Below are 26,577 nucleotides of genomic sequence, written 5' to 3' on the forward strand. Positions count from 1 at the left end.
GTTCCCAGTCGGACATAGACCCCCATCAAGGTTTTCCTTTTATTTCTATCTTGTGCAGTTGCAACGCAATTCGTCGAGATTGACCAGCGGATGGGAAGTTTACATAGGCTGCGTTTATTATTCCTTGTTTCTTGTTTCCATTCCAGAATCTTCAAGTAATGCGTTCAAGAACAGAATCCACCTAATACTTTAAACGTATCTCTCCGTTTTTTAGTCTGTTTCTCAATGGTAGGCTAACCATTGAGCGCTCTGTTTATTAACCCAAAGATATATAATTATAAAGTGTTACTAAATTTATTTTAATATTATGGTGTACTAGAAAATAAAATCATTACTCATTGTATATTAACTTTTTAGGTGCAATTTCATCTCTATTTAGCATTAGCTAGTTGCATCCTACATACCAGAATATACGTTATACTGTTATTTTAATTATTTAGTTTGTACCTTAGTGTAATACTTGTTAATAAGTGTTGTAACAAATATAGAAACATAGAAATTTGTTGTTTTTAAATATTGTACAATTTTACTGTATATACACATCTATAGCTTTTATATAAACAAACGCTTTTAACAGGACATGAAATGTTAATTTCGCGTAATTTATGAATTGGATGAAAAGGAACAATTTATTATACGAGGTTTTTCATTAAAACGAAGAAGAAAAAGAAAGAATTTCGGAAATTTCTTAATTAATATCCTTTAAGGTTACCTTCATATGTATTTATTGATATTCTTTTAGGTTAAATTTATAGGTATTGATCATTTTAACGAGTTTTTTTAATTTTAAATGCATATTTACAATCTACTCATAAACAGTACACTGAGTAATTAGTAAATATGATAACAATATTGGCTTGATTTGGCTACCGTCCAGCGACAGTTCTCCATTTTCACCTATGTAACCAGGTCTTCTGGCCAAGACCCCTTCCGTCTTCGTTCCTCCATTGGTGGCTAACGTTGGCCTTGTTGGCGTGAAGTGATAATGACATCTTTTACGGTTGGGGCTCCTTGGTCAGTGTGTATGGTTACATTGCTCACATGCCAAGGGGCGTTAGCTATCATACGCAGTTTTTGATTGGACGGTCTACAAAATTTTTGGGTTTAAAAGCTTGCTACAGCCGCAGGCTACAGCCCCAGAATTCTATTCTGTAAGTCCATATTAGTTTTAGTATGACTTTGTAAAGGAGTATTTTGTTCTCCAATGACAGTTGTGACTTTCAATTAAGTATGTAGATATATGTAGTAGAATGAAGTAAACAAATTCAAAATTCAAATTAAAATTCTTTATTTTCTTTCTGACAAACATAGTTTGTATAGAATTAGTCATAAATATACATTGCTAAAAACTAAACACTAAACTAGACTAAACAAGACATAAAATGAATTTAAAAGCTAAATGAAACAGCTAATATCTAAGGTCTAAAAAAAACTTTTTCACATAAAAATTGCCTAAGATTCCTCTTAAATACATTTATTGAACTGGTGGACTTTACAACTGTGGGCAAATGATTAAACACCTGTGGCCCGTATACCCTGGGCGTCTTAAATTTAATGTTTCTTTTTGAAAATGGTATATAAAATGTATTACAATATATAGTATTTAAATTATGCATATCACCACTCATTTTAAACTGATGTAAGTTATTAAAAATAAAAACACATAATTCACAAATGTATAGACACGCCAATGTTAAAATTTTATATTTTTTAAAATATTCTCTACAACTAGTTAGTCGGGAGATACCAGCGACACAACGGAATATTTTCTTTTGTATGACGAAAATAACAGTATATCATATTTAGTTGATTTTCCGTCAAAACATATTTTAAATTTCTAATTAGATAGTTAATGGAATTCAACTTCGAAACAACCACTCCACAATGCAACTTTCAATCAAAACTTTCGTCAATCGTTATTTCCAAAAACTTGCCTGACGACACCGTAACTATTTGCATGTTGTTAAAAATAAACTGAAGATTTTCCAGGTATTATAGAGCACCCATATTTGTAATAACAAGACTAGATCTACAACTGGTCACACAATCCTCGATCCTTATCTGCAGGCTCACATATTGTTGTCTATGGTTTAGAAATGACATCATCCACTGTAAAGAATTTCCTGTAATACCTATCTGTTAATATTTCATGATTGACGCAGTCAAATGCCCTACTAAGATCACAAAATATTCCAATAGGACATTCGCCTACATCAATCAAACTGGTTAAATGAGCATAAAATGCATGTTGATTTATAGTTACGATAGTATTGTTTTTTTGATAACCATTTAATCTCTTTAAATATCCATACTCAAATACCTTTGAAAATATACTGGGAATTGTTCTAGGCCTATAATTGCTGACCAGTTTTGGATCTCCTTTTTTAAAAATGGGAACTACTTTGTCTGTCTTTAAATGATTAGGAAAATCCCCATTGTAACAAGACAAATTGGTCAAATAAGTTAAAAGATTGATTATAAAAGATAAAATCTTTTTCACCAAAAATGCAGGTATCTCGTCAAAACCACTAGAGGATGTTTTTAAGTTTACTCTGCAGGAGTTCCATCAGTTCCTGCCCAGTAAATGGGTACAACTGAAAGAAATTTTCATGATCTGTAATAATTGACTGACTGTCTTTGTCTATTGTATTAGATGGAATTTTCGACACGATATCAATGGTTGCATTTTTAAAAAAATGTGTTAAAAGTGCATGCTACCTCTTGGGGATCTGTAATTATATTATTGTCATCATACATTAAACAAGTATTAGCATTGTTATTGGCACTTTTTGAAAAATCATTGACAATTTTCCACGTGATTTTATTGGGATTATCAGACGAAGTAATGATTTTCTGGTAATATTTTCTTGTTTTGATCAAAAGTTTTCTATGTTTTTCCTTTTTATTTTTATAAACCCATTTATTTTTAGTTGTTTTGATTTTTTTCCTTGTTGATGGAAATCTATTATTACAATGATATTATTTATAAAAGCTTGAAATGCTAGTTGAGAAATTGAGTAGACTAACATGGTCGTTAGTCATATTTCTGGTATCTACATTAAAATCACCACATATTACAAAACGTATATTTGGTTTACATAAATAATTTAAAATACCTTCGAGGTTATTCAAAAAAATACTTAAATCACCAGATGGTGATCTGTAACAATTTAATATAACATATGAGTCATTTTTCTAGAAAAAAATAATAAAAAATTCAAAATTTTTATCAACACAATATTGCTTTATCCTAGAGTTCAGTTTGTTAATAAAATTAAGACCTTTTTGAACCCAAATTCCTACGCCTCCTCCTCTTATTGAGTTACCTCGTAAATAACAAGTTGCTAGGATAAAACCTTCAATGTTGACATTCCCAATAGAATCATTTGATTCCGATGATTCCGTTAAACAGATAATATTTATGCTCTTATGAGAAGTAAGTTCTAAAATAACATCACACATTTTATCACTATTAATGCTTTGACTATTTAACAGCATTAAATTTGGATTAAAACTTACCCCTGATTTTGGGGTTACTCCCGTAGGTATAAAAAACTATTTACACAAGCGTTCTTAGGCCATACTGCAGGTCCATTGCCTGCTTAAAGTGTTTTTTGTAAATCCGTACTTTGAAGGATGCATATAATTCAGGATGACGTGAATTTATCCCCTCACAAATGACCTCTGTAAAATGAGGCTTTAGATGCTGTACAATAGAAGTAGCTGTTGCAGTTGGTTCTATTCTGTATACGTGGATATCCACGAATTTAGGAGTACCTTTTATCGTGGTATCTGTACTTGTGCCTACAATAGCTTGTCTCTGTCTTCTGCTTATATGACGAACTTCTTCCCGTCTGCCGTTGTATGAAGAGCTACCTTCTCCCAGGGAAACCATTGACGTCATCATTTTTTTTTGTTCCGTGATAAGATCATTTTTATTATTGGACGGTTGAGGAATCGATGTAGAGACGGTAGTTGACTTACATTTACCTTCTTTTCATTTCTGTAACGTTTCATGATTGTTTTCTATTTCACGATTGTTTTCTTTTTCCGTAGATTTGCAGACATTAGTATTATGAGGTTTAACTGTTTTGTCTGAAGATTTGGTAACGTTCGAACTAGAAGGTGCATTTGAAGGAATATTTTTCGATTTTAACAAATATATTATTTCATCCTGACGTTGGTTACGTTTTGTAAGTTTACTGTTTAAAGCTTTCAAGTATTAACTTTCAATATTAGCACATTTTATATCACATGTTAGCTTATTGATTTCTAACCTCAACTCGAGAATATCACTGTTGATCACACCGTTTTCAGCGGACTTATCAGTCTCCCTGTATTCCACCTCCAAAGTGTCTCCCAGTTGTTTGATACTTTCACTCACTTTTAACGAGTCTGGCCCCTTTTTAGATATTAACATTTCTATGAAAACGGACTTTTTTAGACGATCTAGTTCCTTATAAACAATCTCGTCAAACGCCATGTTGCCGTATCACAATTTATTTGTTTCAATTTTATATTAAGCTGAGCAAAAAGTGACTTCGTTCCTAATTGTCGTAGAACAATTTTCTTGGCAAGAGCAAAAAAATCATTCTAAATGTGTATAAGTAAAACATTGCAATGTTTTTGCAATATTGTAAATATTTTTTATACCTTTTTTTAAATTCTTTTGACAGAATTACTATCTCTTTATTACTTATGCTATCCGTATAATTACTGTAAGTTATTTTTTTTCTGACTTATGTTATTGCAAAACAAAGTTGTGTGGGATAAACAAATTAAATAACTTTTAAACTAATTTATGCGTCAGTTTAAAATTTTAAACACAGTTTTATCACTATAAGGCCCAACTTTACACACAATATCAAGGTTGTAGAATAGAATTGTATGTTCAGTCTTTAAGAAAATGAGAAATTTCTTTTGCAACCAAGACTTACATCTTGATCTGCAGATGAAATATGTTGCGCCGCTATGTTACTTCCACTCTTTTACATGATGTTTAGGTAGTGGGCCTTACATAAACATCTGTCAACAGAAGAACATAAAAAACATTATAGCCTTTGAGATATGGTGCAACCATCGTGTCGGCGTTAAAATTTTAAAAATATCGCGGACGGAGCGAATAAGAAATGAAGAGGTACTTTATACATTGAACAAAGAGTGAGAGTTATAGATCCTTTTTTTACTAACACCTGTTTGAATAAGAATATCAAAATCAGAAATAAGTCTTTTTTCTCAAACGTCGTTCGATGTGTGGTGTTTACAAAGTTTTAAAGGTTATTAGCCGAATTTATTAAGTAACATTAATACACAAATTCAAATTTAAATGCTACTGCAACATTACATCTGGAAACTGGAAGACCCTCACCTGCACTAGAACTACATAGAATATTCGTAATACGAAAAAATGGTGAATTCACCATCGCCACTTTTTTATATCGATGGCGTGAGTGAAAATGTATGTCAATAATTGAAAATTTTACAGGAAACAGTTAAAACTGTTTTTTAGTTTATTGTATAGAAAATTTTGTTGGATCGTATGTTTAAAAGGTAATACTTTTTTACGTTACACAACACCTTTTTAAGTAATCATTACTACGGCGTAGTACCGTGACTTACGTGATTTTCACGCAAGGTGAGTATTTCGTGTATTATAAATTAGCAATACGATATTAAGGGAAAAATTTTATTAACGATTTTTAAAAAAATAAGTTCACAATACATAGAAACTAAAACTTATTATCTTTTAGGATAAAACAAACAAATAATAAATTTTTAAACCAAACAAAATAAAAAAAATGTATTATTATTATTAGTATAAACCATCTTTAATTCTTGAAGATGACTAAATTTCTGTATTTCAATAGAATTCCTTATGGTTTATAATTTCATAAAGCTGTCAGAGGCTTTCGGTTTTTTAATTCGCCTGGGTAAATTCTCGTAAGGATCTGAGAATTTTTTCTTTACTTGCATTGTACCTTCAGGATGGTGTTGTATTGCACACAAGTCCACTACAGCAGGATCTCTAACACGGTTATCAGTACGTATTAAGTTTATATAGGGGACATCTTTAAATTTTAAGAAAAAGTTGTATTCCAAGTACCTTACTTGGTATGGTCTAGGATGCGTACGAGCTGTCTTGCACACTTCTACGTATCCTACTACTGAATAGATCTTCCTATTTCTTACATGTCAGAAAGTGCCAGAATGTAGAAAAACTGTCAGCATTAAGGCCGCTGTGTACCAGAAGTTTCGTTTTGTAATACAGTGCCGACAGTTTTAAAAATGGACAAAATAGTACCGCTTGTATGTCAATCATTAACACCACTACAGATGGATCTTGATTTGACTTGTCTTTGCCTTTCTCCTTTCTAGCCTCATATTTAAGCTAAATGTGCCCATTGTAAAAAATTTCAGTAACATTTTTTGTTCTGTAGCTACAGCAGATATCGCAGTGGTCTTCTTTGTTCGGAATAAAGCTAAAATAATTTTTTTTAAATTTGCCAGATTAAAAATTTAGATACTGAATGCTCTTGTTTATTATTTGAACTGAGGAAGTTTAAGTATTCTTTAAGTATACAATTTAGATTTTGATTACCACATGGGCTCTAAATATAATTTGGCGGTATCTTTTCTACAATAATGTGCTTCCAGTTCTGGTAAACTATCAAGAAAATCATAAACTTTTGTATATTGGTGTTCTCGTTACTTTTGATGATAGGATTTCATGTCGTGCTAATTTTATCTTTTATACCAACACAAGCATGTATGGTCCATTCTCCAATGTCTAATGTAGGTAAAAATATTTTCTTACAAACGTGAAAGGTGATGCCTACATCTTTTAAAATGATACCGAAAGAAACTGCCTCCACGAGAATTTGGATTATCTGCTTATCTTTGTCTAACCTCCTTCAAAACTAGTACTTTTTTTCCTGTCGTCTTATTTTCCAGTAGGCCAGTAGGTATAAATTTTTTTTTTTTTTGGGTAAATCCACACAGCCAGACACAAATTTTAAAAACAGATACAAGGATTACACAGGGATTACACTCTTCTCGCCCAGAGGCCGATCAGGGCATTTTTATAAACGATAAAAGGTAGGCCTCGGACAGATAGGATAGGTATACGTACATTAGGGAAAGACATCAGGTATTAACAAAGGTGGTTATATTTGTATATTCGTTGTTCTGACGAAAGACAGCAAACAATCGTAAATTTCTTTTCTGTCTAAAGCAAGAAGATGCAGTATATTATATGGGCTTTCATTGTTTAATTTTAAAAGTTTTCTGATAAGCTCATTAGATTGAGCTCTATATTTTAAACAATCAAAAAAGATGTGGTCCAGGTAACCGATTTTATTACAGGTTTTACAAAGATCACTCTGAAGTATTTTTATTTTATATAAATGTGCTGGATAACATGCGTGACCAAACTTCATTCTGCTGATAGTAGTTATACTTTTTCGACTGTAATCGTACTCATTGTATTCTGTCTTAAAATATCACTTACAGAGCTGCACTTGAATGCTTGAAATAATACAGAAATTGTGTGGTTATATCGAGGTTTCGGTTGTCTTGAAGCCATAAGTACATCGAAAACAATTTTTCCTTGTTCTGTTTTTTTGTGTGTACCAAAATATTCTTCTCCCTTATTTCTTTTTAATCTTTGTTTTTTCGAAGTTTAGTTGTCTTTAGTTGCTCTTCCACGTTGTGTTCGTTTTCCTTCGTGTTTATTTTTTCTGTCTGCATCAGGTTCAGACTCCGATTCTGTGTCTTCTTCTGGGTTGAACAGTGGCTCAGCATCCGAGTCATCGTTATCTTCCAACAACTCCATTTGGGACGCCCTATCAACATCTGTAGAAGTGGAGAGTATGATATTATTTCTTTCACTATGTACATCTTCGGACGATTGATTCATTTTTTTTTCTAAAGCTAGATGCAATATAGATTTTCCACTAGATGTCCTAAAATTAAATAATGTAACGCTGTATTCTAATACGGAAGATCACCGAATACGATGCATGAAATACTAGTATGTGTAGCACTAAACATTCGTGCGATATAACATTCATTATGGAGTAATAGGTTCATACGAGGTTTTCGGAGAGTCTTAACAATTTTTTTTATATACCAAAACCATTTTATCAGGAGACTAAATGATATAAAATTATAAAACAAATTAATTACTATTTAACTGGGAATAAGCCACAATTAAAGGTTAAAATACGTTTATTGACGTTTCAATTTCCACTTCGGAAATCGTTCTCAAAATACAAACATTAGTAATGTTTGTATATTTTATATGTTATTATCATGTATTTGGTCTTTTTTATATTCAGTTTTGGTCCATATTTTTCACAGAAACTGTTTGTTTTGTTTAGCAGTAATTGGAGTTGTTCAGCAGAGCTTGCCATAATCACGGTGTCATCTGCATATCTTATGTTGTTAATAGATCTTCCGTTAATTATTATTCCTTCACTTTGAGATAGTAATGCTTCTTCGAAAACGGCTTCACTATATATAATAAATAGTAGTGGGGACATAATACATCCCTGCCTAACTCCTCTCTTGATTTCAATTTCTGGACTGGGTTCGTTATCTATTACGATTTGTGCTCTTTGATTACAGTAGACGTTTGTTATTATTCGTAAGTTCCTATGGTCTATGTTTTTTGTCTTTGTCTAGAATTTGGACTAATTTTTTATGTCTTACTTTGTCAAATGCTTGTTCAAAACAATGTAACAAAATAAAATAACGCTTCTCTGGTTCCTAGTCCGTTTCTGAACCCAAACTATCATCTATTCTTTTTTGCAGTTTTTTATTTATGCGACCATGTATTATTTTCAGGAATAATTTGAGAATGTGACTTATTAGTGCTATTGTTCTGTATTCATTGCAATATTTAGCGTTTGTATTTATAGGGATAGCACAAAAGGTGGAGAGTAACCATCGATTCGGTATGTGTCCTGTTTTGTATAGAGTTAAATAAATCTACTAATGTCTAAGGTTTCATCATTTATGCATTTTAAGGTTTTTATAGGGATTTGGTCTGGACCTACTGCTTTACCATTTTTGCTGTTTTTTAATGTCATTTTAATTTCCTCGTTTAATATCTTTAAAACCATATCCTCTTCTACTTCTATCTCCATCTGTTCTGTTCTATTTTTTTTTAACAGTTCCTTGATGTACTCTGTCCATCTCTTTATTTTGTCGTTAGTATTCAACACAAGTTTTCCATTTGCATCTTTCAGTATTCCGGGTTTTCTTGTTCTATTGTTGTGAGTTAATTCTTTAATTTTTTTATGTTTGTTAAAACTATCATGTCTTGTCTGGTATTCTTCTATTTCTGCGCATTGTTCTTTTAACCATTGTTCTTTCGCTTTCTTAATTCTATATTTTATTTGTTTATCCACTTTTTTATACATCTTATTATCTTTGTTTTTATATTGACGTCTTTCTTCCATTAAATCTAAAATTTCTTCCGTCATCCATTGCTTCTTTTTATATCTGGTTGGTATTAGAATTTCGTTTTGACTTTTATCTATTTCTGTCTTTATTAATAACCATTTTTTATCCGTCTCACTATTTTGTAGAATTTGTTCTTTAACATTCATTAATCCGTTGTTGATTTCATCTGCCAGGCGTTGCCTTATGTGTGGGTTCCTTAATTTACTTGTATCGATTTTTGCATTTGTTGTTCTTCGTTTTATTATTTTCATTTTGAGCCTAATTTTGGTGACTACTGGGTTGTGGTCTGATCCTATATCGGCACTTCGATAGGTTTTTTTGCCGATTTAATTGCGTTCCTGTATCTTTGTCTAACTAATACATAGTGTATTTGGTTTCTTACAAATCTCTCTTCTTGATCTGCTGGTAAAAAAAGTAAAGTTCGTGTAACCTTCTGGCTAAGGTCTAGTGTTAGGGTTTTCAGGCAAGCTTCCCTAACATGACCTAACGACTACTTTCGTAGCCGGGACCGACGGCTTTACGTGCCCTCCGAAGCACGGTGGCAGCTCAGTTAAATTAAAAATTTTAAATTTTTGTCAGTATATGATCTGCTGGTGACTTACAGGTATATAGTCTTCTCTTTGGCATTTTGAATAATGTATTAGCTATAACAAAATTATTGTTTTGGAAAAATTCGATAAGTCTGTCACCCCTTTCGTTTCTGTTGTCCAGACCATATCCTCCTGTACATTCGTCTAATTTTTCTTCCCCAACCTTGTTGTAAACCCCAACCCTAACCCATTATAATTATTATATCTTGCGTTTTAATGGATTTTAAAATGTTGTCTAGGTCTTCGTAAAAAGTTTCAATATCGCTCTCTGGTTTGTCCGAAGTTGGAGCATAAACTTGTAGGATGTTTATTTTGGGTTTGTTCTGGTTTAATTGAAAGAGTATAATTCTGTTGGAGTATGAAGTGAAATTTACTAGAGCTTCATTAATGTTTTTGTTTAATATTATCCCGACACCTTATCTGTGTGAACCGTCTTGACTTCCTGAATAATATATTGTTTTATTATGGATTTTTATCTTTCCTGAGTCGGGCCATTGGACATCACTGATTCCTAAAATATTCAGCCATTCCATTTCTTTAACCGCATTATGTACTTTTCCAGCTTGATGTAGACTTCTAACATTCAAAGTCGCTACTTTACAAGGTTTTCGCATGTTGACGACCGGGGAGGCCGCGCAGTCTTGTGAGTTTCCCCCTCTCTCGGATCTTGTTTTCCGAGGTTCATGATCAGTAGAGTGTTTGGTTGTATTGTTAGTCATGATGATTAACTAGGGATGCTCTATGAGCCTTTAATGCATTGGTTTTCCGTATGCCTTATGCGAAACGGCCTTGGATTACTATATTTATGAAAAGAACAAAATAATATGATTCACCAAAAATCCTAATCCCTTAATACATCGGACTGTACACTTCATCGAAATTGTTTACAAAATTACTATTTTTCATTTTTCCCCGAAAGCCTCAAATTAATTATTATTCACTAAAATTAGGAAAGCCAATAACTTTTTTTTTCCGTAACTGGTATATCATTACAAATAATATATTTCTATGTACAGGGTGTTTTCGATGATTTTACTGTCGGTGATATTTATTTTTAAAATTTGGAATCTTAATAATATATATATATATATATATATATATATATATATATATATATATATATGCATATATATATATACATATATATACACACACATATATATATATATATATATATATATATATATATATATATATATATATATATATATATATATAGAGAGAGAGAGAGAGAGAGAAAAGGAGTGCGATCGTTAAACCAATATAAATTAAGGATCACTCGAAGAGTGGTGGGTTTTTCGGTCAAAAGGTGGAGAAAAAAAAAACAACAAGGTGGCTACTTCATTTATGTATTTGGAGACGTTTCGCTATCTAACCAGAAAGCATCATCAGTTCATCTAAAAAGAATAATATGAAAAACCAAACATCCATAGAGAGGTTAATACAAACGTCTTACCTCAAAAAGACATGTAGCACTCAGTGGTCTAAAATGTAAAGAAGCCTTAAGATATTAGATATTAAATAATTAAGTTGTATAAACAATCAATTAAAACTAAGTACAGTTTACAATTTAACACAAACTTAGAACAGCAAAAGAACCATGTGGTTATTATACATGTAATTAAAAAAATTATATGTAAAAAACTTATGTAAAAATAAGTATTTGCCGAGAAAATAATAAGATCACAAGATCACCCTTCCAACAGTCGAATATTAATTTAGTTTAATTTTAACTTTAGCTAACATTATTAAAGTGGTTGCAAAAGTTTGCTGTAGTAATCTTGTAAAAAATGTAATGACAATTACCACAAAAGCTTTTACACTTCTTAGAGACACTCGGCAAATGGGAACCCATTATGAACCGACGAACCATCACGTGAAGAAACAGTGTCCTTGAAGTCCAAACATGACAACATCAAGGCGAGTTACTAACCGCTAATGCATTGAAGCGGTAAATTCAAAAATATATAGTAAGGAGAAATCCTTCTCTTAAAATTGCAGGTTAGAATGCCAAGACGGTCAGAAATTTGTTTTCTAAAACCAAAACACCCTTGTCCCTTTTGGAACAAGTCAATGTCATCTATCACATACCTTGTGCTGAGTGTGATTTGTGTTACATCGGTCAGACAGCGAGACACAGATCTTACGACACACCGCAGTGATATTAACATATCCAAGCATACTTGTCCTCTTGTTCAGCATGCTATCAACACAAATCACAAAGTAGACTATAACGAAGTTAAGATTCTTGGCAACGAACGCAATCTCGTGAAAAGGCAGTTTTTGGAAATGTGTTCGATACTGAAACACCCCAATGCTCTGAACAAGAGAACGGACATTAATAACTTGAGCCAAATTTATCATGCATTAATATTGCAGAACTACAAACTTTTGCAACCACTTTAATAATGTTAGCTAAAGTTAAAATGAAACTAAATTAATATTCTACTGTTGAAGAGTGATCTTGTGATCTTATTAGTTTCTCGGCAAATACTTATATTTTACATAAGCTTTTTACAATTTTTTAAAATTACATGTATAATAACCATATGGTTCTTTTGCTGTTCTAAGTTTGTGTTAAATTGTTAACTGTACATATTGACTGTTTATACAACTTAATTATTTAATGTCTAATATAAGTATAATTATTTAAGCTTGTTTACATTTTATACCACTGACTGCTACATGTCTTTTTGAGGTAACACGTTTGTATTAACCTCTCTATGGATGTTTGGTTTTTCATATTATTCTTTTTAGATAAACTGATGATGCTTTCCGATTAGATAGCAAAACGTCTTCAAATAAATAGATGAAGTAGCCACCTTCTTTGTCTTTTTTTCTCCACCTTTTCACCGAAAAACCCACCACTCTTTAATAATGTATATAATATAATATAATATATATATATATATATATATATATATATATATATATATATATATATATATATACATTATTAAAGAGACCTATTTAATTTTAGGATATTTTATCATACAAAAATTACTTTTCCCTTATATCAAAAGTATGTACAATTAGTAAATGTCTATCAGGTCGCAAATCGGGTACTTTTTTAGTACGGCACTTATACTAAACACTTATTAGATACGTCTGCTTGTTTGCTGAAGATTCATCAATATACCAATCAACGACAATAGAAAAGACCTCACTTGAGCGCACTTTTCCTGCACATGCCTTAGTTGTAGGCAACTATTCTGAACACCATCAGAAGCGCCCTGAACTACTTAAGAACGACTTGAAATGACACGTCTTACGGACTGTCCGTGTCACGTGTCATATATATGTCAATAAAAAAGATCTTTGGAAATCTATTAGGTTATTTAAAATTGTAAATAAATCAGTTATAGAGATCCCTCAGGAGCTTAAAGATCCTATATCTATAAATAATTATTTTACATCTGTCTTTAGTCCTGTAAATTGTTGTCCTGAGACAACCCAATGATATCAGTCAAATATTTTCAACCCAGATATTATTTTCTCGTTTAAAATGGCCACTATTGATGAAATTAAATCACTTATATTAGGGTTAAAATCGGAAGCTGTTGGATGTGATAATATTTCTGCAAAGATGCTACAACTCTCCCTTTCTATTACTGCTCCTTATATTACGCATATTATAAATTGTTGTTTGGAGGTAGGTTATTTTCCGGACACTTGGAAATACGCTTTGGTAAATCCACTGCCCAAATCAAATAAACCTGAATCACTTAATGATCTTCCCCCAATAAGCAATCCACCGGGACTGTCAAAAATTTTAGAAAAGGTTATCTATAAACAGATATACGATTATATTTTTAGAAATAATGTAGTTACATATATACAATCAGGCTTTAGAAAAGAGTTTAGTACAACGACCCTGCTTCTTGACTTAACAGATAATATACTTCAATCATTTGATGAAGAAAAAGCAACCTCATTCATCTTGCTTGATTTTTCTAAAGCCTTCGACACTATTGATCACGCTTTTCTGTGTGCTAAATTGAAATATTTTGGATTTGATGATACCTCCTTACAGTTTTTCAAATTTTATCTGGTAAATCGTTATCAAAAGGTCATAATCGATAATAGTTCATCAGAATTTGCATCTGTCAGTTCAGGGTTGCCTCAAGGTTCGGTTTTTGGTCCTCTTCTTTTTTCAATATATATTTCCGACCTGTATAAATCTTTAAATAATCTGAAATTGCACTCTTTTGCAGATAACACACAACTGTATTTCTCTTTTGAACCTAACTCTGTAAATCAAGCGTCACAAAAAATAAATCAGGATTTGGAATCTATTTGTACTTATTTCACTAGACATAATCTTAAACTAAATGCTAAAAAATGTAATTCTTTGTTATATTGTTTAAAAAATTATAAAGCCACTGTTCAGGATAACTTAAAACTAATTATAAAAAATGAACCTCTAAAAAATGTTAATAGTTGCAGAAACTTAGGAGTCATATATGACTGTACGCTACGTTTTCAAGAGCATGTCACCCTTTTAGTAAAAAAGTGCTATTTAGTTATGCGTCAACTGTATAGAAGTAAAGGCATTTTAAGCTTTAAATTGCGTAAGTTTCTTTGTGAAACTATGGTAATGTCAATTCTTAATTATGGACTCTTGGTATTTTACCCTTGCTTAGATCAAGTTACGAAATTGAGGTTTTACATTTTAATCGGTACCTTATAAAACTGATTTTAATTCACAACCTGATTGATACATTTTGCATTGAGATTTGCATCAAATAGCTCGATTTGCTGCTGCTCGATGCAGGGCAATGTACATTTGGTAAAATTCCTAAAAATATTCTTGTTACTATAAATCTCCTGTTTACATCGTTCCAATATTCTTTGTTGACTTAAGTTTCACAGTTAATAACGTTTCCAACTCTTCAATATCATAAATTTGACAAGCCCCCGCAATTCCAAATATAAAAACAACTTTTGCTATAAAATAAACTTCATCGGGTGCAATATTTAAAAAATCACTGCTTTATGTACTCGTAAAAATCGCAGCCTTCTTGGGCCTGTAATCTTTCTTATTTTGCTTCATAAATGTAATTTGTTTAAAAGAATTAAATTAAAAAAATAAAATAATTTAGAATTTAGTGCTTGCAGTCATATAAACAAACATAATTTAAAATGTTTTGAAATGTCTATATTATTATTGAAATGCAACATACTTTTAATCATTGTAAAAGTCGACCACACCGTTGATGGCTTTTGTTGTTTTGCGAATTTAAAAAAATAAGCCAATAACACTATCTCCCAAAAAGAACTGCATGATTTTTGTATCTTCCATTTCATAAATCTTGACTATCCGGTTTCGTTTTCCAGAATTTTCCGCGATTTAGCTTTCAATAATTTTTGTGACACTACTTTTGATGCTACTACTCACTCTGGTGTAGTTAGAGAAAACATTCAGAACAGTCAGAATCATACATTTTATTACTTTATATTATTTAAAATAACTACTAAGCAATAAGTAATTTCGCAATTTGTAAATCAAATCACAGAAGTAATATGACAAATATTTGATTACTTTAAAATTTTCTTCACCAACGCAGTTCTAATTGTCGCCATAAGTACAACCAGCCTACCAGTTTAAAAACTCAAAAAATTCACATCAATAATTTTCTGACTATATTTTAGTAATATGTTAATATTAAATCATCTTTATTTCCTCCACAGAAAAAAATACATGGGAAAAATATTAGATTTTAGCTCTCAGTTTTTTGTGCCCGTCCGCTTCGCGTCGGGAGCCGACACGACCTCGAACTAAAATCGAATACGTTTTCACTTGTATAATAAACAACTATTTAAATCTTTCCAGTAACGTTAGTTTAGTATAATAATGTTTCTGGACGTTTATTTATTCATATTACAACTTCTTTGGGAAATGTAAATAAAACTAAAATTAGGCAATAACTTCTATAACGATAACTATTTATTTGTTTTGTAATTTTTTACGTATTTTTAGTAATTTTACAGTAATTACTGTGATTTTACTGAACTGCCAGTTGAGCCTCTACAACTTATTGATAATAAAGCCATCAAAATTTTAGTGGAATTATTTATTTAACCAGGATAATTCCAAAATAGTGTCTGATGTCTACAATTGTAATATTATTTAAAAACCTTACGAATGAAACAACAAAAGTTTCTTTTCATGAAGAAGGAAACATAGAGGTTTTCAGAGATCTATTGAACAATATAATAAACGGCATTATAAGGGTACATAAACACACTTTAAAAATAAAAAATTACGCACTCCATTTGAGCCAGCAGTAAGCTGATGGGACAGCTCATTTATGTAATTAAAAATATCGGTCATGGTAATCTTAGAAGGACAAATATTTGTACCAGAGTTGCTATTTCATGGATGGATAAGTACGTAAAGGTTGTTGTTATTTGGTGAATAAACAGTTTGTAAGAAGTTCATAAATAAATTAGCTATGTATGTCTTAACCATTTGTTGCAGATTGGACTTAATTAAATAAGGAGTTAGGTAGGTTATGACTAGATCGCTTATCATTGATGTACTTCCCAAATGACAAGATCATTTTTTAGGCCAGTATCTATTCCTTAGATATAGTTGCTAAAGCAAATTTTAGACAGATGTTTAGATTCAGATTTTAGGGTGGAAAAATCTAATATAGTCATCATCACAATGATTATTAACATAAATATAGTGAGCATGTTTTTTCTCTACAGTCAGTCTTTTAAGATCAGCAAAGAAATACTTGAGAAAAGTTGAAGTTCTATATTTCTTCATAGAACTTTTCTTCATTAACTTCATAGAATAATTGTGTAGCAACATCAATATCATTAACCATACACACCTGCCAGATTTATTCTTTTCAAGCCCAAACCCAACAACATACAGGAAAGAAAAAAAACTGCAATTATAAAATACCCTGTAAATGCAATAATTTTTATCTGGGACCAACTTCATGGACACTTTAAGTGTTAGGATAAATAAGCATTAAAACAGATACCTAGACAGATCCCACAGAGTGCATTAAAAAAGATGCACCAATAATCATAAAAGAAATCAGACTCTGGTTATCAATACTGAAGGAGGCAATAAGAGTATACCAAAAATAACAAGTTAATAGCAAGTCGGAGACATCATTTCACACACAACTAATCACATAAGCACATAAAGATCAGACTTTGATATCAATACAAGGATACAACAATACCTCTGATAATTTTACTCAAAATGGCTACAAGATCAAGGCCAAGTAAGTCAACTGTCACAGGTTAAATATTTTTATAATTTTATAAACACCCAAAATTGTTTTAAACGATTTTCGGATTGAAAATAGAAACGTCAAAATAAATAAGATATAATTCTCAATACAATCAATAGTAGTTTAATCCCATCTTCTTCTTTATGTGTTGTCTTCTACCGAAGGTTGGCGACCATCAAACGATAGGTTTCTCTGTTTTGTGCCTGATGTATTATGTTCGCAGCTTCTGGTATTTGAAACCATTCTCTCAAGTTTCTCAGCCAGGATTTCTTCTTTCTGCCCAAACCTCTTCTACCTTCAATCTTGCCTTCCTCGATAAGCTGTAGCAGACTGTACTTATCATTACGGAACACATGGCCCAGGCATGACGCTTGCTCCTTTTAACAGTTGTTAACAATTCCACCTCTTTACCCATTCGTCTTAATACCTCTGTGTTGGTCACTCTGTCTGTCCAAGGTATTCTCAGTATGCGTCGATACGCCCCATTTCTAGAGCCGCTAACCTCTTTATAGTTGCTTCTGTTAACGTCCACCCTTCAACTGCGTAAAGTAGCGTAGAGAGTACGTAGCATTTCGTGGCGCGCCATCGGAGGTTAACGCTTAGGTGGCGGCTACTTAAGAGCTTTCTCATTTTGATGAATTTGGATCTTACTATTTCAATTCGAATCTTAATCTCTACGTCTGGGTCCCACTTATCATTTACTGTATATCCCAGATATTTAAATCGGTGTACTCTTTCAATACATTTGGCTTCAATATTCAGCTCGATATGTTGAATGTTCTTTTTACTGATCACCATAAATTTAGTTTTCTTTCTATTGATCTTCAGGTCAAATTGGTTGTCAGTTGTATTTACTCTATTTAGCATCATCTGTAAATCTTCGATGTTATCGGCCAGTATAACAGTCACATCTGCTTTAATCCCATATAAAATAATATATAACTTAAACATACCACAAGAAAATAGTTTGAAAACCTATGTCCCAATAGGTATGATACACACTACATAGGTAAATGCACTATACGCTATGCATTCATGCAGACTGCTGTACTGTGTTAAAATTAATTTTTAAAAATAATGAATATTTAATTAACAACTTAAAAACTAAAAACTGTTTTTTATTTATTAAAATATCACACAATAAAATTAAGTTAAATTTGGTGTTGATTACTATAACCAACTGAACTTAACTTATAAAAACGCACTTCGAGTTAAATTTTTAAATCCCGTTAAAAACATTGACTAACTTATCCATAAAGCTCTCCAGTCATAACATGGTGTACTAAACTACCACGTTTACATAAATTTTAAGCTTTTGTGGGCTTTGTACTGGCTTGATTATGATTTTATAGCTCTAATAAAAATGGCTATATATTCTTAAATACGTCGTTAAATATGAAAGTTTTGTAATAAACATATTTTTAGTGGCTTGGGTACTTGCGAAACTAAACCACTATTAGAATAATTGAGTGAAAAGGAGGCACTTTAATATGGCTCTAACTTTGATACAGTACATATAAATTGCAATGAACTCTTCGAAACGAAACATTTTTACTATTTATTTATTTATTAATTGCAAATTAGTTTTCTGATAACATTGCTGTACAAAAAAAATTTGAATATTTTCTTCGTAAAGAAATAAAACAAATGAGATAAAACACAAATATTTTTGGAGCGAAGCTTCTATATTGGAGTTGTATTACTTTTTTTTCTCTACAGTAAAATGCTGAGGCTAGCGTTACGGAACTAGCGCTACGAGAAGGCGTCGTTACGGGTAGCGTCTTAGAATAGCGGTTCTTGACATCGACTCATTACTCTCGATTAATTCGTTTATAGTCATCATATATTTACTCTAAGCAGGTTAAAATTAAAAGCTGCATGAAAAATGATAACAAATTATAAACATTAAATAAGAAGTAAAAAATTAAAAGAATATCTGTTACTAAAAAATTCGATTCGTAACGATTGCCAAAATTGAATAAAAGGCATATATGTCATCCGATTCATAACAACATTGAATCATCTGTTTAAATTTTTATAATAATATTTTATAATAATTCCCGTTCTAAAATAATTTCATATTGAATTTACTATCAAATGATATTTACCTATTTATATTTTATTATTAATACTTGGTCTGAATTTGACAGGTCTCTCAGAAGTAAACACCGTATGCTTTGTTAATACGTTAACAGGTGACGTTAGGAGCAAGCATAATAATTTATTGAATTTGTTTAAAATATAAAAAATAAATAAATAATAAAATTACTTTATTTAATTTTAAATATAGTGTATATATTGTATTATATAGTGAGAGCATGTTCTAGAAGTTACTACGATTGGAGGGAATCATGTATATATTTGCGTTGTTTTTTAACTTACTTCTTGTAAGTGAGTTCGGGGGCATCTCTACGTATAATATATAGATCGGTATAAAACGTTCTCCTACGTCTTCCGATAGATAATAGCTACTCCTATTGGTTCTTCTAGGTCTCTTTATCTCATTTCCCGATTGATCCCGTCCCCCCAACTAAGAAGGGATCTTTCTACCGTAAGATGTCTGCAATAAGACCTATTTTGGAATACGTTCCTGGTTATACTGGCTGAGTTGTGTCCCAATATAGTCTACTATCGTACTTTTTTACTTTCATAATTTCTCGTTACAGTCTCTTACTTAGACCCTAGTTACTCTTTACAGTCTACATTTTCTTGCTGAATGTTCTTGCTAGAAATTAATTTCCGTTGTCTCAAGTTTTCTCTTGTATCTTTTCTTTATTCGCCATACTTCTGTTTTTATTATTATAATTTATTGTTTTTATTTATTATTAAAAGTTCTGCACTTATAAAACTTATAAGTTTATTTAAAGTCTTTATTTGCACAATATAACTAATTTATTTACATTAATAATTTATAATTTATCTACATTTCTTATAATACGTGCGTTATATTTTAAAACCCGACGCGATGTTCAAAAACCAACTGTTCTGTTTACAACAAAATTCCTCTTTAAATATAAAATCCCGTTATTAGAGAATTGCAGCGAAAACCCATCGAAGAGCCCAGAAGGTCGCTCAGACTAGTTTTATTCGGCCTCCTTCTGGAAATTTCAAGTCGTGGGTGACTCATCATAATTCATGTAAACAGGTCTTTAAACTGAGCGCCGAAGTAACTAGAATAGAAAAGATATTAGTAATAAATATATTTACAGTTTTGAGTCATATGACACGTCATTATTTATCGTAACACTTCACTGCTGTAGGTAATTAAACTTTTAATAATTGAATTATATATTATCTGTTTGTTATTTATGTAAAAGTTCCTTTTCTGTTTTTTTTTATTAATTTCTGAGTCCTATATTTAATATCATCATAATCCTGTGCTATCACTACCTGATATTTGCACTAAAACTTTCATAATTTTAAAGCCTATTGCAGATAGTTTATGTAAAAGTTCCTTTTCTGTTTTTTTTATTAATTTCTGAGTCCTATATTTAATATCATCATAATCCTGTGCTATCACTACTTGATATTTGCACTAAAACTTTCATAATTTTAAAGCCTATTGCAGATAGTTTTGAAAATTTTGGGCTCCGCAACAGCCCTATTGCTTCAAGCCTTAAACCTTTATTAATATAGAATCCATTCGGTGGACTATTTCCAACCTTTATATTTGCATTAGCATTAGAGTACCGCTCTTTAGTCGCTCTTATTAAATGAGTGCTTATTATTAATGGTTCTACATACAATAAATGCCACTTTTTGATAAACAGCTATTTTTTTTTCAATAAAATCTATGTAATCTAAAACATATGCTCAATAGTTTATCTACCTGCCTAAATCCTGCTTATTCCTTACTCTTAAAATCTTTACATTCTCTACATACAAACAAATAGAAATTTGCAAGACTAGCTTTATTCCAACGTTCTGGGTACTTTGTTGGATTAATAAAATATTCTAGTATGTTTATATCTTCATGTTTATCACGTACACCTTGACACAACTAATGGGATAAATTGAGTGGGGAATTAAAATATTTGTGGTGTTCATGGGAAGCTCATCAGCAACGTTATTTTTTTCGTTAGGTTAAGATTTCTTACAAACCCATCTAATTTTGATAATGTAAATATCTATCTTTGCTGTCCTTCATAAAAAACCGCAGTGTTTTGTGTAGCATTACTACATTCCTAGGAGAATAGCAATGGCTTTTAGATAACAACGTATTTTCCATTTGTGTTTATCGTATTTGTGTGAGTCAAGAAGTTCTTTTAGGTTTGTATAGGTTTTCTTCTATATACAGGAGAACAAATAGACCGAAAAATTAAATTTGTACAATTTGAAAAATACAGAAATATAAAAGCGATTGCGAGAAGAATTGAGTAGAAAACTCCTAGAACAGAGGTAGGAAACAATACAAGAAAAATCAAATAAGATTAAGGGGTTAACATGGGAAATGGCTAAAAGAGTGATAGTAATTAAAAACATCAAAGAAAAGAGCTTTAGTTTATTGAAGAATGTAAATAGGCAATAGATAAAAAAATAAACTATACTTGCAGTCTACTCAAAGAATAACATAAGAAAAGCGTGAAAAAATTGAAGAAGAATGAAGAAAAATTGATAAAATATATAGAAGAAAGAAGAGAATATACGAAAACGACCAAATACTAAAAATAGAGGAAGCTTTTAATCTTCAATCGGGATGACACTAGAGGAATATATACATTCTTAAAATAACTCAGAGATGGATATAAACTACGAAATTTTCTTTTTAGAAATAGTAGAGGACAAATTATCAGTGATGATGCAGCACTACAAGCAGGCAGGAAAAACGATTTCGAGGGTCTGCTAACAGATTAAATACAAATATATACATCCCCTGAAGTAGCAGATTTGGAGATAACAAAAGATTAAAACCAAAGTAATAACTTAACATACCCACCCACAAGAAAGGAAATAATGTATGCCATTAAAGTGCTGAAGAATAATAAAGCCACAGGTATTAACCGCATACCTGAAAATCTGAAATGGAGGAATAGCTGAAATTTTTAAAATTGGAGGAGACACATTGATAACTTGATTGATCACCAAAGTTCAAAGATATCCATAGTGAAGTAAAGTTTAGAATATATAAAACCATCATACAACCAATAGCAAAATATGACACAGAAACATGGATCATAATAGAAAAAACAATATACCTTAATACTTTTATAGGAAAGAAATTAAGTAGGATATTGGGACCTCTCTACGTCATTAGTTAGTGGAAAATAAGATTAAAATACGAGTTGTACCAGTATTACAAAGAACCCTTTATAGCAAATGATGCAAACATACAAAGATTATGCTGGATAGGCTACCTGATAGGAATGAATAATAACAGGCACCTAGTAGAATACTTAGTATAACTGTAGTGGGTAAGTAGAAAGACCAAAAAAAGGGTGGTAGACGAAGTGAGAACCGATGCTAAAGACATATTGAGGATGGGAAGAAAGCAAGGCCCGACTTGGGCTGTAACGCCATATATATCACTTAAAAATTGTATCATTAATACCTACAATTAAATGCTTTTCAATATTTTTGATCATAAAACTATGTTTACCATCACCTAAAATTAATTTATACATTGGAAATAAAAGTTCTACATCGACAGATATAATTGGAGTATATTTTAGGCAGATAATAACTCTGGCTGAATTTTTTTTCAATTACAATTTACACAAGTACATTTAATTGATTTAAGATAAAAAATCTTTAAATTAACAGCAGCTTTTAACATACTAGGGCGGTCTGATAAGTGCTCTTAGCCTACAAAAGAAAAACGAAAATTCTAGTTAAGTGGCAATTTATTTCTCAACATAGTCTCCTTTTAGCTCGATACACTTTACTTAGCGACGAACTTCTTTATTTGACTTAAATTTCTGCAAGGCGAGCACCTTTTTCAAGTTTGGATACAAAAAGAAGTCATACGGGGCCAAATGTGGAGAATACGGTGGAATAGTTTTTAGCCCATTTCTACTAATTTTTGCGATGGCGACGTCGGAGATATGAGCCGGTGCGTTTTCATTGGGGAAGACCACTTTTTTCCTCGCCAAATAGAGTAGAGCTCTGACCGTTTTGCCCTTCTCCAGGTAGTCGATGTAGATCACCCTTTGTGAATCTCAGAAAATGGTGGCCATCACCGTTTCGACTGTCCTTGGTCTCTGGTGTGTATCAGTGGATCCATGTTTCGTCGACGTGTACGAAACAACGTAGGAACTCTTTCAGATTATGTTTAAACAGCCTCAAATACTGCTCTCAAGTAGTATCTCGATTGACTTGTCCGAAGTGAACAAACGCGGCAACTATCGCGCTAACAGCTTTCTTATGCCTAAAATTTCATGCATACTTAGTTATGATATAACATACTTAGTCTTTTGAGATGTCTATTGTCTCAGGTGTATAACTGGCTACAAGCGGCCCAGTGTAGAGAACACTGGAAAGAACTGAGGGAGGCCTATGTCCAGCAGTGGACGGGATTGACTGATTGATGATGATTGTCTCAGGTATCTCGCGCACCTTCATTCGGCGTTCTGACAATACGAGATCGTAGATTTTTGTCACGTTATTCATCTGTGCGATTTCTCGTCCTAAAGCAAAAATCAAATCATCGACCGATATTGCTCTTGCTCTTTTTCCACTTTCCTAAATTCCGCTGACACGCCAGCTTTCACAAGCGGTCAAAACAAAACTACCAGTTCGATTCGGCTAAAATTATGACATTAGCCGTCTATGAGAATGTATTACACGATAATAGATTTCTCTTGAGATAGTGGTGCCATCGCGCGGTAAGGCTAAGTACTTATCGTACCGCCGTATATGCCGCAACATCTGAAAGCATTAAAACTGATTTATTCACTGGTGTAGGTTTGAGTAAAAAGAGGTTTGTTAAACTATTTTGTGTAAATCTACTTATAGCTAAATTGTTTGTTCTTTCTTATTATTTAATTTAATTTAATATCTTGCAGGGTGATTAAATTTATATAGAGAACTCTTGAATGCAATAATTTTCTGACATAAATCAAATTTAAATGTGTTTTCCTCCTTTTTTAATTGCTTAAACTGTCCTGCAGATATATTTTTACTAACTTACGAGTTTAAATATTATTTTTTTATTAAACAAGGTAAAAAGTCGGGTATTTCTTAATAGTTAAACCTCAAATTTCGATTAGGTACATTTTCCTAGAAATCTATTATAAACAAACCATTGATATTTTATTAATAGAATAGGCAAAATAGGCAAAAAAGACATTTTGCCTATAATTCGAGCTATTAAATAAAGGTGGTCAACACACTACATAAACAAATAATAAATAATATGTTCGGTGGAATTCGTTCACCTACTTACCTACAAACATATACAGCCTGCTCTTTCTCCTGGTCGAAGATATCGTGATAGTTAAATATTTTTATTAGCAAATATTCAGAGATACTTTATTATCAGGAGTAGATAAATAAAATTCAGTAGGTAAACAAAACAAAATATATTCAATAACTAAATCACCAGACGGGTGAATTCCAAAAACGAGAAATACAAATAAATCTACCGTAACATGTAAAAAAATGCAAAATCTTTCAATATAATAGACATTAACACATGCGCATATAAATAAAATATAACATTAAGAGTGTAGGCGCAAAATTTCTATTATGTTTATTTTAATAAGTTACAGGGGTGAAAAAGAAGAGAAAATTTAGTGTGATTTTTAATTTCAAATATCTCATTCAAAATAACTTTTTGTTTATTCTAAGGGACTTTCGGCCCTCGGTTATAATGTAGTCTTTCATTCTGCGTTTAAATTTTTCAAAAATATTTGTTAGTTTTATCAGGATTTGGAAAAAATGAATTCATTTAAAAAGCATTGGCCCGAAATTTTGCGCCTACGCTCTTAAGGAGAACTGGACGTTTTTAAAAAAAATATCCAGAGTAGATCATATAAATATCTCTGCTTAATGTTTTAGGCTTATCTCGAGATATTTGGCTTTAAAAGTAATAATTTATAGCAAGTACAAAATAATACTAAATTAATTTACAATAAAGTTGCATAAGTACAGGGACAAGATTATAAAAATCGGTTTTACGAAAATTAAAATAAGGACCAACCCGCACTTGGTTCACAAGAAGCTACTCGCACAGCTTTTATTTAAATAATGAATGTTTGTAATTAATATTTGTTAATGAAAAGATATGAAAGTTAATGAAAGTTTTGAAAAGTGCAATTGATGAAATCGTTGTTCCTTAGAGGAATTGATTACATTGGTAGTTAGCTTTAACCACCGATCAGGAAAATGTTGTCATAAATAGCCCGTAGATTACTCTACTTTGGAGATAATTGGAGCTAATATTAATAGTAAGACCACTTACAGTAACTCTACATGATGTTGCCTCTTAAATCGCACTGAATTTAAACTGTACTCAACTTTAGTATCAAACACTGAATTAATTTATAATGTATATTTGATCCACTCGGGTGTTAGATCAAACTACTTGAGATACAATAGAAGTGTATTTATATACTTATAGATAAATTCCCAGAGACAGAAATACGTCCAAACTCTTAGACGACGCAACCGAAAGTCAGTCTAATCTCTTAGACTACCCAACGAAAAGTGATTCTGTTTTTTCAAATTAGATAAACTATCCCCTATAGTTGGAATTCAATAGGATAGTCAGGTTATCGCTTAGAAATGATAGACCCTCGAGGGATCCGAGATGAGAGACGCGTGTAGTTCAATGGTGGCGTGTATATTTTTAAAATAAGCGAAATAATAGGGAACTTGCACATAAAAATATTTTTGCGTCAACGGTCAAATTGTTAATTTATGTTAAATATATTTTGTTAAAATGTTATGTAAAAATATTATATTCAAAATATTACGTCATAACAATTAATTGTGTAAGCCAGATATACACACAATATTTTTATTTATTTAGATTATTTTTAGTTTAAAAAATATGTACATGTTTATTTTACATCTCAAATGTTAAATTATACTTACTTACTTAAGCGGTCCTCTTGTACCTTGCTAAATTATATTATATTTTAAATCCAAAACTTTCTTCCCTTATAATAATGAAATGTTACAAATATACTTCTGGTGCGTAATAATTTGTAATAAACAAAACCCATCATTTATAAATATCTTAAATTCATAACAAACGAGAAAGAAAATAACTTAAAAATATAAACGAAACTTTTAGTAATAAACGTAAGAATAACTATTAACTATTG

At 31.4% G+C, this 26,577-nt stretch overlaps 1 protein-coding gene across 5 annotated transcripts in view; it reads left to right on the forward strand.

Moving 5' to 3' along the window:
* CaMKII (Calcium/calmodulin-dependent protein kinase II) overlaps nucleotides 1-26,577 on the forward strand; it is a 699,413-nt gene that overhangs the window by 271,689 nt on the left and 401,147 nt on the right. The window lies entirely within an intron of this gene.

This window comes from Diabrotica undecimpunctata, chromosome 7 (assembly GCF_040954645.1).
Source record: "Diabrotica undecimpunctata isolate CICGRU chromosome 7, icDiaUnde3, whole genome shotgun sequence".
In the NCBI taxonomy this organism is placed as follows: Eukaryota; Metazoa; Arthropoda; class Insecta; order Coleoptera; family Chrysomelidae; genus Diabrotica; species Diabrotica undecimpunctata.